Raw genomic sequence first — 13031 nt, 5'->3', positions numbered from 1 at the left:
ACAATAGTACATGCTTGTGGGTCCAACATATATAGTGAAAGCTAGAATCTAATAATTATGTCAAATTTAAATCTAATTTGTGAAATATATTCCAATGAAGTCATTGTAGATTTTGAGATTCAATAGATAAAAAAATATATCTCCAATTTGAGGTAGAGATAGAGATAGAGATAGAAAAAACAAAAAAGAAATAGAGACAAAGATAGATGTAGGCATACATAAGAAAATATATAGTTATAGAGAAGAAATAGGGATAGATTTAGAGAAGAAAGGATATATAGATATATAGAAAACCAAATTAAATTGATGTCTTTCCATGTGGTATTGGTCTCTTTATTAATATGTACATATAAGTGCCATTCACGATATATATTATTGTGTGAGGACATAGTTAGGTCACTCACTGTCCAATATGAATATGAGTAATATGTGTGGAGCTACAATACTTGTATTGTTTCTCTTTGTATTCCTTGCACAATGTAAGTGTCTCATCATCATCTACTCTTTATCTTTGAATTTACTATATATTTGTATATATATATACAACATCATATCCTCATGAACACATAATCTAGCAGGTCGTCCTCATGAGCTTGATGTCGTTGGAACTTCTTATGGTATCACCAAAAGAAAAGATGTATTTTGTCAGGCGGGTCACATAGATAATAAATTGGTCTACTACTGCATGCATCAGAAGCCAAAACCAATATGCTATGACACTTTGCAGGAGTGTCTTGCCAAATGCCTATAGCCAATGATAGATGCACAATCTGTGCAAACCTTAAGGCCATTTGATCGATGGTATTAAACTTAAACCATCATTGATAACCTAAATAATGTAGGCCTCATCGATTGGCAACAATAGGAGCTTGTTTTGTTTGTATGCCACTATCTATCATTGGACTCCTTGAATCTTAAGTTATTGCTAAGCAGAAGATTCAGAGGTGACCTTGTGCATGGAAGCCTAGTGCTATGGAAGGAAGTGTCATGGTGGTGGTGAAAGCGATTGGTCGTGGTCGCTGGGTTTAGTGGATACACTTTCTCATTTCAAGTCTACCCACATATGTTTTGCGGTGATATTTGCCTGACATGTTTTACAAAAAACCTTCCATGCTCTTCTCTCCCATACCCAACTGCATATTTGCAAAAAAACTTCCGTGAAATGACCCTACTTGTAGTGCGTGGCTACAACAACTACAAACCACACCATACTCGATGATATGGAAACTCATACTCGCCATTGTGGCCTATCACTTGCCATTGTGGCATGTACAACATACGACTCAAGAACTATGACAAAAAGAAATGGTTGGATCTCTATTGGGCGACACTCCCCGTCCATATGGAGATGTAACTCTTTCCTTCCTTGTGCCATAAAATGGAGGCGTAGAGAAAAATAGAATTGGACTTACTTGATTTAAAGCCTATTTAGGCATCATTTGAGCATTTAGGCATCATTTAGGCATCATTTGAGCATGTAAAGCCTATCCATACTTGCATCAATTCATCCACCATACAGAGGATGTAGGGTATTATGCTCAAGCTATCAGGACCTTTTTATATTGTATGTGTGCATACTACCATATCGACGCTCTATTGCAGTAGCCTAGGCCTATAATCCTCTCTTTATCTATGTTTTCCTCTGGTACTCTTAGTATCTTGATGCCACGCAAGACAACGCTCCGTATTACCAAGAGAACCATGATTATGTTACTTTCACCATTTTAGCAACGAGTGTCTCTAGCCCATTAGTATTGCACTACTACATACACGATTTTAGCAAAGGAGATATTTTGAGCAGAGGTGGCTCATTCAAAACCGTCCTTTAAAAATGGTTTTCGTGCTAACTCGCTTCTATAAATTGATTTCTAGAGACGGTTGTCAAGGGGACCCGCCTCCAAAATTACCATTCCTTGTGATGCTCTGCAATTTGGCTTGTCTCAAAAATAGATAGATCACAATACAACTCATAGCTTATTCAAATCAAGTCGGATGATGATAAACTTTTTATAAAAGTTGTACACTACTAAAAATCACTTTTCTGCAATGGACAAAAATCGTTGCGATAGACCATAAATCATTGCAATAGGTACCAATTGCAATAGAACAACTGTCGTTGCCTGTTGTTGCAGAAAATAGAGTGGCAATAGGCTATGACAACAATTTTACGTTTTTGTTGCAATTACTATGTCCATTGCAATGTATTCAAGTGTTGTAGTCGTTCGATGTTACAATGTTACAATGGATTATTCTGTTGCAAGAATATATTTTGCAACATTTAAGGTAGTTAAAAAACTCTATTGCCACAACATATTTCATGGTAATAAGTGTTAATGTCACGTTTGAATCGGTTGCAAATGACTTTGTTACCACAAGATGCTTCATGGCAACAAAACACTAGTGCCACATAAGTGGCTCTTGGTAACAAGATGTATCACCATGCAAATAATTTTGTCGCATTTGATCATTTTTGCAACATAATGTGTCTCGTAGTAACTAAGGAGATCTAGAAATTTGTATTTGACTATACCATTTGAATCGATTCATTGAACAAAAAAATATATTTAAAGATTCTAGATTTTGAAACCCAATCTTCTTGAATTTTTCCAAATGACCTCAGATAGAGAAAATACCTAAACCAAAGTAACATTACTAGAAGGCATCTGTAACTTTTTAGCTGGCGACTATTTCGATCGAAATCATTTAGCGCCAATGAAAATAGCTTTAAGTTTTCATATTTTTAAATTCATTTTTCTATTTTTTAAAGTACCTCGTATAAAGAAATGACCTAAACTGAAGTTGTAGTACTCATACATATATAAAACTTTGTATTAATTTGATGCCTTCATTCATTCGAAATCATTTAAGACCAAAAAAATATGTTTTAATACAAATGATTTTAATTTTAAAAAAAATTAATGACCATGGATGGATGAATGACCTAAACAAAAATTATATTACTCAAAGAGATAAAATTTCAAGTTCATTTTTTATTTAAATTTGTGTCAGATTTTGCAATCTGACATGTGAGGGATAAATCGTGAGTTTGATTCCGGCAACTTGGTGTCTAGTAAAATATGACTTCTTTAGGAATGGCAATGGGTCGGGTTTAGATCGGGTGGAGCAAAAACCTGACCATAATCGCTCCCATGAAGTCTAACTAAACCCGTCCACGACCGCACCCACATGTGCAATTTCAAACCCACACCCAAACCTGTCGGGTTTTGGGTCACGCACAAGTTTTTACTGAGTGTAAACTTTTAAACAATAATTTAGCTATAAACGATTAAATACCACCAATAATTGAGTTATATCTATGTATTTTAAGTCTTCTCATGTTGAGCAGCAATAAAAAACTTCATGAATCATTAGCCAAGTTACTTATTCAAAATAATTACTATTGTATCTTAATCATTGTTGCGCAAAATACTGAATAAACCAAATTTTGGGTCGGGTGCGAGTCACCCGTGGCTTAAAATAGAAACCCGCGCCCACACGTGCGAAACTTCAGGTCGGGTGCGGGTTAGACCCGCGGGTCAAATTCTTCACCCGTACCCGCACTTGTCGGGTCGGGTACCCATCGGGTTTTGGGTTTGCGGGTTAAATTGGCATCCCTAGACTTCCTTTATTTACTACTATAAAGCACCAGTTTCGACTCTTGCATCATGCGTGAAGCGCGTAGGTCTGTTTTCCTCCTCCTCCCCTGTCAGTGGACCGTTATCTCATAGATAGATCGAAGCACCGGTTTCGATGGTCATTCTGTGTCACACGCAAATCATGTAAGTCTATTCTTCTCCCTACCAGTGGGTCATTACCCCATATATATGGATATTACTATAAAGCATCATCTTTAACGATCGTCCCACGTCACACGCAAAGCGCGTAGGTCTATTCTCCACCCCTATCGACCTTATAGATAGGTCGTGAAAACTACCCAAGCTAGAATTTAATACCCAAGCCAGTTTTGATGTTTTAGGAATAATATAATAGTACAGGCTAGTAGGTCCAATCTATAGTGAAGAAGTCAGAATTTAATAACTGGGGTCCAATTTACATCTAATTTGCACTTTTTATAAAATTTGAGATCATCTAGTGTTGGGGGCCTTCGTCTTCTAAAGGTCCTCAAAAACATGATTTAACAATATTTCCCAAGTGTAATATATGTACAGGTACCTTCGGACTCGGAATGAAACTGTACACAATATGAAAAGCATGGTCGAGACGAAGGATGATGTAGCTCCGAAGCTACGCGCAAGGCAGCTTCGGCTCAGCGGCAGGAAAAGGAACCAACTTAAAGGGGAAAAGGCTATCTAGTCCTCGTTGGATTGTCCTTACGTCAATAGTAAACATAAAGGGCATGAATGTAATTTTACATAGGCTGCGCCCTGTGCCTATAAATAGATGAACAGTACCCCCGCACTGTTCACGCTGACTGGTATTCATTCGTGCGTCACACTTGGACTTTTGCCTTCTGTCAAGCCGAAGGTACAAATGTAATTCAATATTGTTCATTTTCATTTATAATGATTTAATAAAGATATATAAAAGATGTTGTATAATTATTCATGTTGTCTCTCATGTTTCATATGCTTCTTCTTTCATTAATATATACTGCGATGATGAAGGTACGTCCTTCATAACCTTCGTCTGAAGATCATTATATCCTAAGGGAGATAATGCTTTGGAGGACGAAGGGCTTTAATCATTAACATTCTGTGTTGCCTTGTTCTTAACTCATAGCATTTGAGAACAAGTCCCCAACATTGGCGCCCACCTCCGGTGTACTCACTTCCATAATCTTCGGCAAAGCATCAACCTTCGTCATGCCACCGAAGAAGATAATAGCACCAGGGGCTGCACTGCAGCCACTGGACACAAATCAGGAGACTCTCTCTCTCCGAGAGGCCAGAAGCCAAAAGAGAAAGGCCATCAGTCCAACACTTCAGGAGGAGGAGTTGGACCAGGAGATCAGGGACCTAGAAATCATTCACCAACATGTGCAAAGGAAAAAGGAGAAGATGGCTCGGCTAGCCGACCTTTAGAAGAAGATCGACGAAGCTACTGAGGAAGTGCGTCATCTTACTCAAGATGATCATGACCGAAGGCCCCAACATAGGGAGCTTCGTCAATAGGGCTCATTCAACGAAGAAGAATGGTACGATGATTTTAATCATGGTACCTTTACTTTTGATGATGCTTCTCCTCTGGCAGCAGAATTGCAGGCTATCCCATGACCACAATCCTACAAGCCACCTCAGCTACCCATGTATGATGGGCACTCGGACCCAAAACAATTCTTGATGAGCTATGAGGCAACAATATCCTCATATGGAGGCAACACAGCTGTCATGGCAAAGTCCTTCGTCATGGCAGTCTGAAATGTGGCCCAGACATGATACTCTTCTCTCCGGCTAGGGACAATCACGTCATGGAAGAAGCTCAAGGACATGCGGGTTACCAGTTTTCAAGGCTTTCAGACGAAGCCAGTCACAGCTTAGGCCTTGTTCCAGTGCACACAAGACCATGAGGAATACCTTCAGGCGTATGTTCGAAGGTTCTTGCGATTGAGAGCACAAGCGCCTACAGTGCCCAATGAAATCGTCATTGAGGCCATGATCAAGGGTCTTCGGCCAGGACCTACGACCCAATACTTCACCAGGAAACCCCCCAGACTCTCGAGAAGCTGCTTCAGAAAATGGATGAGTACATCCGAGCTGATAATGACTTCCGACAAAGAAGGGAGGAAGCTTATAGATTTTCTGAGATGACTAGGGGCTTCGGAGGGAGAATCCACCCTAGGCATGTCAGATCAATCCACAGCTCCAATCAGAATGATGATAAAGGAAGCCAGCTTCAGAGGCCACATCACACCTCACAGTCTTTGGGATAGCAGCAAAGTTCCTTCAGGCCACCAGCTCCAAGGGGCAGAGGCAGCAGGGGCTTTGGAGGAAGATATGGGGATCAGCCCAGGAAAATCTATTGCTTATTCTGTGGTGAGGACAAGGGCTATACTACAAGAACGTGACAGATCACTATTCTGAAGCAAAAAAAGATTGCCGAAGCAGAAGCTCGGTAGAATCAGCTAAAGCAGGTTTTACATACTGCTTCGTGCCACTCTCCTTACATACCAGAATATGTGGGCAACCAACCAGCAGCTTCTGTTGCTTCGGCAAGCCATTCACAAGCTTCTTGGCCTCAGCTCCCACCGCCACCACCACTGCAACCTACTTATTCCCGAAGCCAACAGCTAGAAGGGCGCCAACACTCCCAACAACAACGTGACTTCAGGGAGGAGTCCGAAGCTCGTATAGTCAATAATACTGTGCCAGAATCAAAGCACATATACTGAGCAATATCCTGCTTAAGTGCTTCTCAAATACTTTTATTTTCTAGGCTATTTTGCTTTTTGAATAAGGAACAAGCAATGAAAACTTAGTTTTAATTTCTTGTAATGATTTTGCTTCTATTAGAATGAAATATATCTTCTTCACAGATTTACGAAGCTCAAAAGTTGTTCCTAAGGGAATGCAGAGCCAAAATTGCCGAAGCTACAAAAAGTCGTTCCTAAGGGAGCGCAGCGTAAGTTTTGTGCTCAAAAGTCGTTCCTAAGGGAATGCAGAGCCCAAATTGTCGAAGCTACAAAAAGTCGTTCCTAAGGGAGCACAACGTAAGTTTTCTGCTCAAAAGTCATTCTAAAGGGAATGCAGAGCCAAATACCGCCGAAATATAAGACGAAGAAGTTCAAAAGTCATTCCTAAGGGGATGCAGAACTTATACCGCCGAAATAGAAGGCGAAGAAGTTCAAAAGACGTTCCTAAGGGGATGCAGAACTTATATCACCGAAATAGAAGGTGAAGAAGCTCAAAAGTCGTTCCTAAGGGGATGGAGAGCTTGTGTGTTCTAGTGTGGGTGAGTGGGTGTGTGGCTTCGACATCCTCATCATTTTGCATCATACCATCACATCATTTCGCACAACATTACATCATACATCATATTGCATTAACGACGCAAGAATCGAATACGAAGCCGACCTTCGGCAAATGCTTCGTCAAATTGAAAATGTGCTAAGGCACGAAGTGAGCTTTGGGAAATACAGTTTTGACAGCCTTGTCATAAGAAGGGATCTCTTTCTTTACGAAGCATGAAAAGAAGGGAAGGTGTTTTTTCGCTGAAAGCTCAAAAACGGTATGTGTACATATTTCATGCATCGCAAAGAAATTAAATTACAATAAGTTACATATTACATTCAATGTTACATACATCAAATGTCACATAGTTTTGTTACAATAGAAGCTTAATCTTACTTAAATTGTTCCATACATTCCAGCTATTATTACAATAAAACCTATTCCTCTTTAAGGACTTTCTCTGCAACTTCGTTTAGTAATTTGTTGACGACTTCGTCGACAATGGATTCAGCCATGTTTATGATGTCCAGCGCTTCCTTCATTTCTGGATCAGCTAGGGGATCGTACGGTTTCGGCGGCAGAGGTAGTTCAGCTGAAGTAGGGAAAATTGATTAGTTCGAAGCCAAAAAATAATACCTATACGTCTTTCGCGTTCTGCAGCTTCTTCAGCTTGCTTTGCTTCTGCTCTGGCGTCATGGGTGTCTTTTTCGCTCTTTTTTATAGTTTCGTGGGCTAGCTCACGGCCACCGTTCACCCAGACATCGTTATAAAATTTTCCGCCCATTAAAGTTGCTTCGGTTGAAGGATCCTTCGTATCATCTACGGAGAAGATAGCTTCGACCTGGGCCATGGTATTAACGTGATCACACCCGACCTTCTCCAAGATGGCTGAAATCCCCCACGCACCGGAAAACACACAAACATCCCCGCGATCACTCAAAATTTCTTCGAAGGATTCAGCTTCTCCACTTATCCATTCAATAATGCCTTCGGGGTCGCCTCGTATGAAGTTTTCTTCAGCAGAGTAGGCACCCACTTTGGCGAAGCTAGTTTTTAATTTTCTCACGCAATCCAAGGATTTCTCGAAGCACCTTTCCTTGGATTCACGAAGTTCTTTAACATTTTTCTCTAGATAATTTTTCCAATATTCGCTGATTTCTTGATTAGCCTGTGCGAGTGCGTAGTTTTCCTTAGCTTCGGCCAGTTGTCTCTGAAGGTCTTCAATTTCAGTTTTCTGGGCTTCGGCCTGAGCTTTGAAATTAGCTTCGTCTTCCTTTACTTTGTTCACCAATGAATATAAGATTTTGTCCTTTTCTAGACCTTCGTTTCTGAATTCAATCACCTCTGAACGAAGGTTATTAAGAGCCATTGTATAGCTTTTGTCTTCAATATTCTTCTGCGCCCTAAGGGCATTACTAAGAATTAAGCCCTGCATAGAGGAGGAAAGAATTGAGCATGACAAATAAAATACTTCATTCTCAAATTCGAAGTTAACTTCTATACCTTTATACTGTTGTATGCTAGGCTGTCAGCAAGATCATCCTTCGACAAAATTGAAAGGCCATCTTCCAGCTTCGAGAATCCCATGCTCTTACCTATCTCCCGGCAAACGGATATTTCTTTGTTGTCCGAGAGACAATATAAGAAGTCGTCATCGTTAGTGCCGTTAAACACTAAAGCTCCCTTCAGATATTTCAACTTTCGCGCATAGTGTCTGGCTTCTAGAATTTCTTCTTCGGACAATTTCTTCCCCGAAGCGTGTTGAATGATGTAGTCAACATTTTTGATCGGAGCTTCGGGAGCAGGAGTCCCGATCTTTTCAGGTGCAATCTGCTCTACCATTTTCTCCTCAGGCGCGGCAGGCTTCGCCGCGACAGGCACTGAAGGCCCAGCTTCGATTTCAGCCTGAGTTTTCGTAGCTTCGGCTTTTGCTTGCCCAGTTTTGGCTTCGGCTTGCGCTTTGGCAGCTTCAGCAATTTTCTTTGTAGGAGCAGGGCTCAAGGCCTTTGTAGTCTCTAGCACAGCATCTAGCACATTGGCCATCCTCCTCCTCTTGGGAGTCGCGGCAGAAGCCTTTTGCACCATAGGCAGTTTTACCTCTGTTGGAGGGCTAGGATTTCTGGCATTATTTATCACGTTTTCTACTTGTGGCTCTTCGACCTTATCATCTTTAGCTTCTACTGGCCCGACTGTAGGCATCTTCGGCACTACAGTTGGCTCTTCAACGCTCTATGCAATTGAAGCAGTTTGCCTTGCTTCAGCAGTTGAAGAGGCTCCTTCAGCAAATTCAGGCACCACGACCGGTTCAATATAACGCGGCCGGTGAGTCAGAACCTTCACCTTTTTGCTCTTCGGCACAACTGTGGTGGCCGAAGCGGCAGCCTTCCTCTTTTTTCCTTGCCCTCGCAGCAGGAAGCGATAATCGGGGTATACGAAGCCAATCACATCAAAGACCCTGTTCAGTCTTTTCTTCCCCCGACCTCCGAAGGCTGTGGACAAAGCATTATCTTCGGCCTTGGAGTAAGCTCCAAGTAGCTCATCACTGGTAGCTTCAATACACTTCATCCAGTCGTCGTTTGGCTCATCAAACTTCTCTCTAAATCTGAAGGTATACTTTAGTCGGACCAGACTACCATCACTAGAATCGGTGGTGGTCTCCTTCGGCATATCCCAGCTTTCCACAAGTGGCCATACCCTAAAGGATATATGCTCTTGAATCAAATCCCTTGTGCGAATGAAGGCACAAATAGTGCTAAAAGCCCTCTGACATGCTCAACAGCGTCATCAATTTCCACCTTCGGCCTTCGAAGGCCGAAGCGAGACCAGATGGGGCGCTGGATGATTTCTTTGATGACTTCCCTTGCCTTTAAACCATTTTTAACATAAAACCACTCCTCCATCTAGGCTCCGGGCCATCTCTTCCGGAATGTAGGCATCGGGTGGCTTGCGTTGGGGCGAGCAATAAATCCATAACAACCGAAGTTGTTGTGGTATTGTTCTTTGCCAGTAGCCTCCGTCTCATATAAAAGCTCGTGCATACTACAGAAGCACTTCGCGCTTGGCTCTAACCCCTGACTTCTTACAGCCCAGACAAAAATCCCCATCCTCATTATAGCTTCGGGGGTGATCTGATGAATATAGATCTGGTATATCTTCAGCACTTCAAACACAAACTTGCTCAAACGGAACCGAAGACCAGCCTTAAAAAAGCTTCGGTAGATAACAACTTCATTTTCCTCAGGGGCAGGGACGATGTTGTCTCTGCCAGCTCTCACGATATACATGTCACGAAAGTACCTTCCTCTCATGTTATCAAGATGACTCTGTTTAATAGTTGATTTTCCGAAGACAGCATGGCTTGGTCGACAGGGCCGATCTTCAGAATCTTCATACAAACCTTCCAGTATCTCTTTAGTAATTTTCTCTGTGTTTGTTTTTGACATAGACTCAATAAACCCGGCGATAACTATCACTTTCCACATCATAACTATCACTATCATCAGTATCTTGAGACAAACCTTCCAGTATCTCTTTAGTAATTTTCTCTGTGTTTGTTTTTGACATAGACTCAATAAACCCGGCGATAAAAGGATCCGCAACTTTCTTTTCTTCAAACAACTTCGTCTCCTCAGTTAGCTTCGTCTCTGTAGTCATCTTCTTTTCCTCAGTCATTGTTGGAACTTGCTCTCGGTCGCAAGGGGGACCAACAAGGGTGAACGGTGACGTTAACAGGGTTTACGCGCTAGATGGCAATAGCTCTGTTAATCTGGCCTCTCACGGGCACTGTGCGGGGGTATTTATAGGTATCTGAGCGCCCAGCGCCTTGTGTTAAGGACGCATGTGCCCTCAGCCACCTAGGTTATCCCCAGAATATTCCCATAAAGCAGGGTTACAGACTGTAATTACAGGAATGCCTTTACAAATTAGGCCCGTAACACGCGGCGGCCACGCAGGGCCCGTTACAATGGGCCGGATCACACGTGGGCCTCTGAGCTGGACGAGGCCGCACGGTGGGATGACGCCGTCGCAGGCCTTCGTCTGGTGCCGTATCAAGCGAAGGGTGTCCCTGCCCGTTTTGTCTCCGTCGGACCGACGACTGCAGCGAGGGCCTCGAGCGAAGGGTGGCGTCTTTTCCTTCGCCCCAACATTTGCCCTCCGAGGGACCAGTTCGACAAAGTCACCTGGTGCCGAAGACGTCGCTAGATGGCGGAGACGCTGCCCTCGCTCGAAGTGGTTCCGCAGGGGTTTTTGACATGACCGTTGATTGACACCGTACTGTTGGATTGCGGGTTTCCCGAAGCGTCGCGCCCTGTTGGATTGCGGGTTTCCCGAAGAGCCGCACCCTGTCTATAAAAGGGGGCAGGGGTCGGCGCTTTTTGAACTTCACTTTCCGCGCTCCGTGAAAACCCTAGCCGCCTTTTCCACCGTCTTGCTGCTCGCCTGCCCGCCGTGCTCTTGTTCGCCGGAGATCTGGCTCGAGTGAAGCAGACCGCCCGCCGCCACCGACGGTACGTAGCGATGTCGACCTCCTCTTCTTCCGCTGCCGCTACGCGCCGGCCGACGCCTCGCCGTCGGCCGACGCCTCGTCTGAGGAGACGCTGAGTAGTTTGGTGGCGGAGGAGTTGCACGCCGGCGATTCTGTGGATTTTGGCGTGTCGCGGATGTCGTCGGTCCGCGTGCAAGATATGCAGAGGCTGGGTTACTTTGGCGGCGGAGTTGCTCGTGTCCCGGGGATGGAGGAAGTCCCCGAGCCGGAAGGCGAGTTGGTTGTGTTCGAGGCGTTCTTCGCCGCCGGTCTCCGCCTGCCTGCGCACCGATTTGTTGGCGAAGTCCTACGCAGGTTTAATGTTCAGATACATCAGCTGACTCCGAATGCCGTGGTGGCTCTGTCGAAGTATGTCTGGGCGACGACTTCGTACGGCGGACAGCCATCAGTCGAAGTCTTTGCGAAGTACTACTGCCTGCACTGGCAGAAGAGGATGATTGGAGATGAAGTTGCCCAGTTTGGGTCCTGTACGTTTACGTCGAAGACCGGCAAGACCACGATGCAGGTAGTCGAGTTGGTTCCTTGCGCCCGCAACAAGTGGGGCAACTGGAATGAGTTTTGGTTTTACGTCGCTGAGGGTACCGTCGAAGACCATGAGGGGCTCCCTGTGTCCGAGATGTGTTCTCAATGTTACTCAGCATACCCGCCCTTTGAGGTGGCGGAGGGTGATGCGGACGAAGGGGCCCATCGGTGCGCCGCCGGCTTGAGCAGTGGGCGCGATTTGGTTGAAGAATTTGTGGCGTACGGGGTATGGCCCTTGGCGCATGGCTGGGCGTTGGGCGAAGTGTGCCCTCGCCAGATGCCTTCATGGTGGGAAGATGGTGCGAAGTCCTGCCTTCGCGCTGAATCTGCAAAGCCGCGATCCGGCCGCCTTTGTGCGTGAGGCGGAGGATGGGGCGGTGCGGCTCATTGGTCGTTACGTGCCGAGGACAGAGGGCCAGCGCAGCTGGGATATCCGCGGGTCATTCGACCCGTTTGAACAGGGTTTTTGAATTGAATCGATTGCCGTATGACGGCTATCCCGGCCAAGACGATGAGGACCGCCGTGGGAAGAAGCCGGTGGTGGAGACTGGAGACGACCCTGCGCCGGCGGCCGCCCCATCCTCTAAAAAGAGGAAATTAGGTACTGCTATGGGAGGACTTGGGGTTTCCGATGGTTTTGCTAGAGAGTTGATGAGGACATGCGCGGCCCCGGGGGGAAGGATGTCTTTGCCCGAGCTCCGGGAGTCTTCGGCGCGGATGCTGAGGGTTACCGGGGGTTGGTGGCCTAGGAATGTTCCTATCCCCCGCGCGGCCGGCGAAGACTTTTTTACATCTCGCATGGTTCGTGAATGGAGAGTTTTTCCTTACGGGCGGAATATTGCTGCTGTTGTGTCGGCAGTGATGGACAAGGATCGCCAGGGAGCTGCACAAAAGTGCCAGGCGGTTGTCAGGCTTCATGAAGCCAGGCCGAAGAGGCAGCGGGGGGCTGCGAAGGCTGCGGCCCCCGGCGGAGGCAAGCCGCCGCTGGCGGCGAAGTCGGGCGTCCCTGCATCTAGCAAGGCGCCGGAGGCAGCGGCAGGCGCCGGTGGTTCCAA

General features: G+C 44.9%; 1 long non-coding RNA gene across 1 annotated transcript; it reads left to right on the top strand.

The window, feature by feature from the left end:
• Window positions 1-362: 362 nt before the first annotated feature.
• On the top strand, window positions 363-1088 carry LOC103638169 (uncharacterized). Its single transcript, XR_558599.3, has 2 exons — window positions 363-479; window positions 579-1088. It is a non-coding gene; the product is annotated as an uncharacterized lncRNA (long non-coding RNA).
• Window positions 1089-13031: the final 11943 nt, after the last annotated feature.

The sequence above is a fragment of the Zea mays genome, chromosome 9 (assembly GCF_902167145.1).
Source record: "Zea mays cultivar B73 chromosome 9, Zm-B73-REFERENCE-NAM-5.0, whole genome shotgun sequence".
NCBI lineage: Eukaryota > Viridiplantae > Streptophyta > Magnoliopsida > Poales > Poaceae > Zea > Zea mays.
This window is presented reverse-complemented; position numbering and strand designations above follow the sequence as displayed.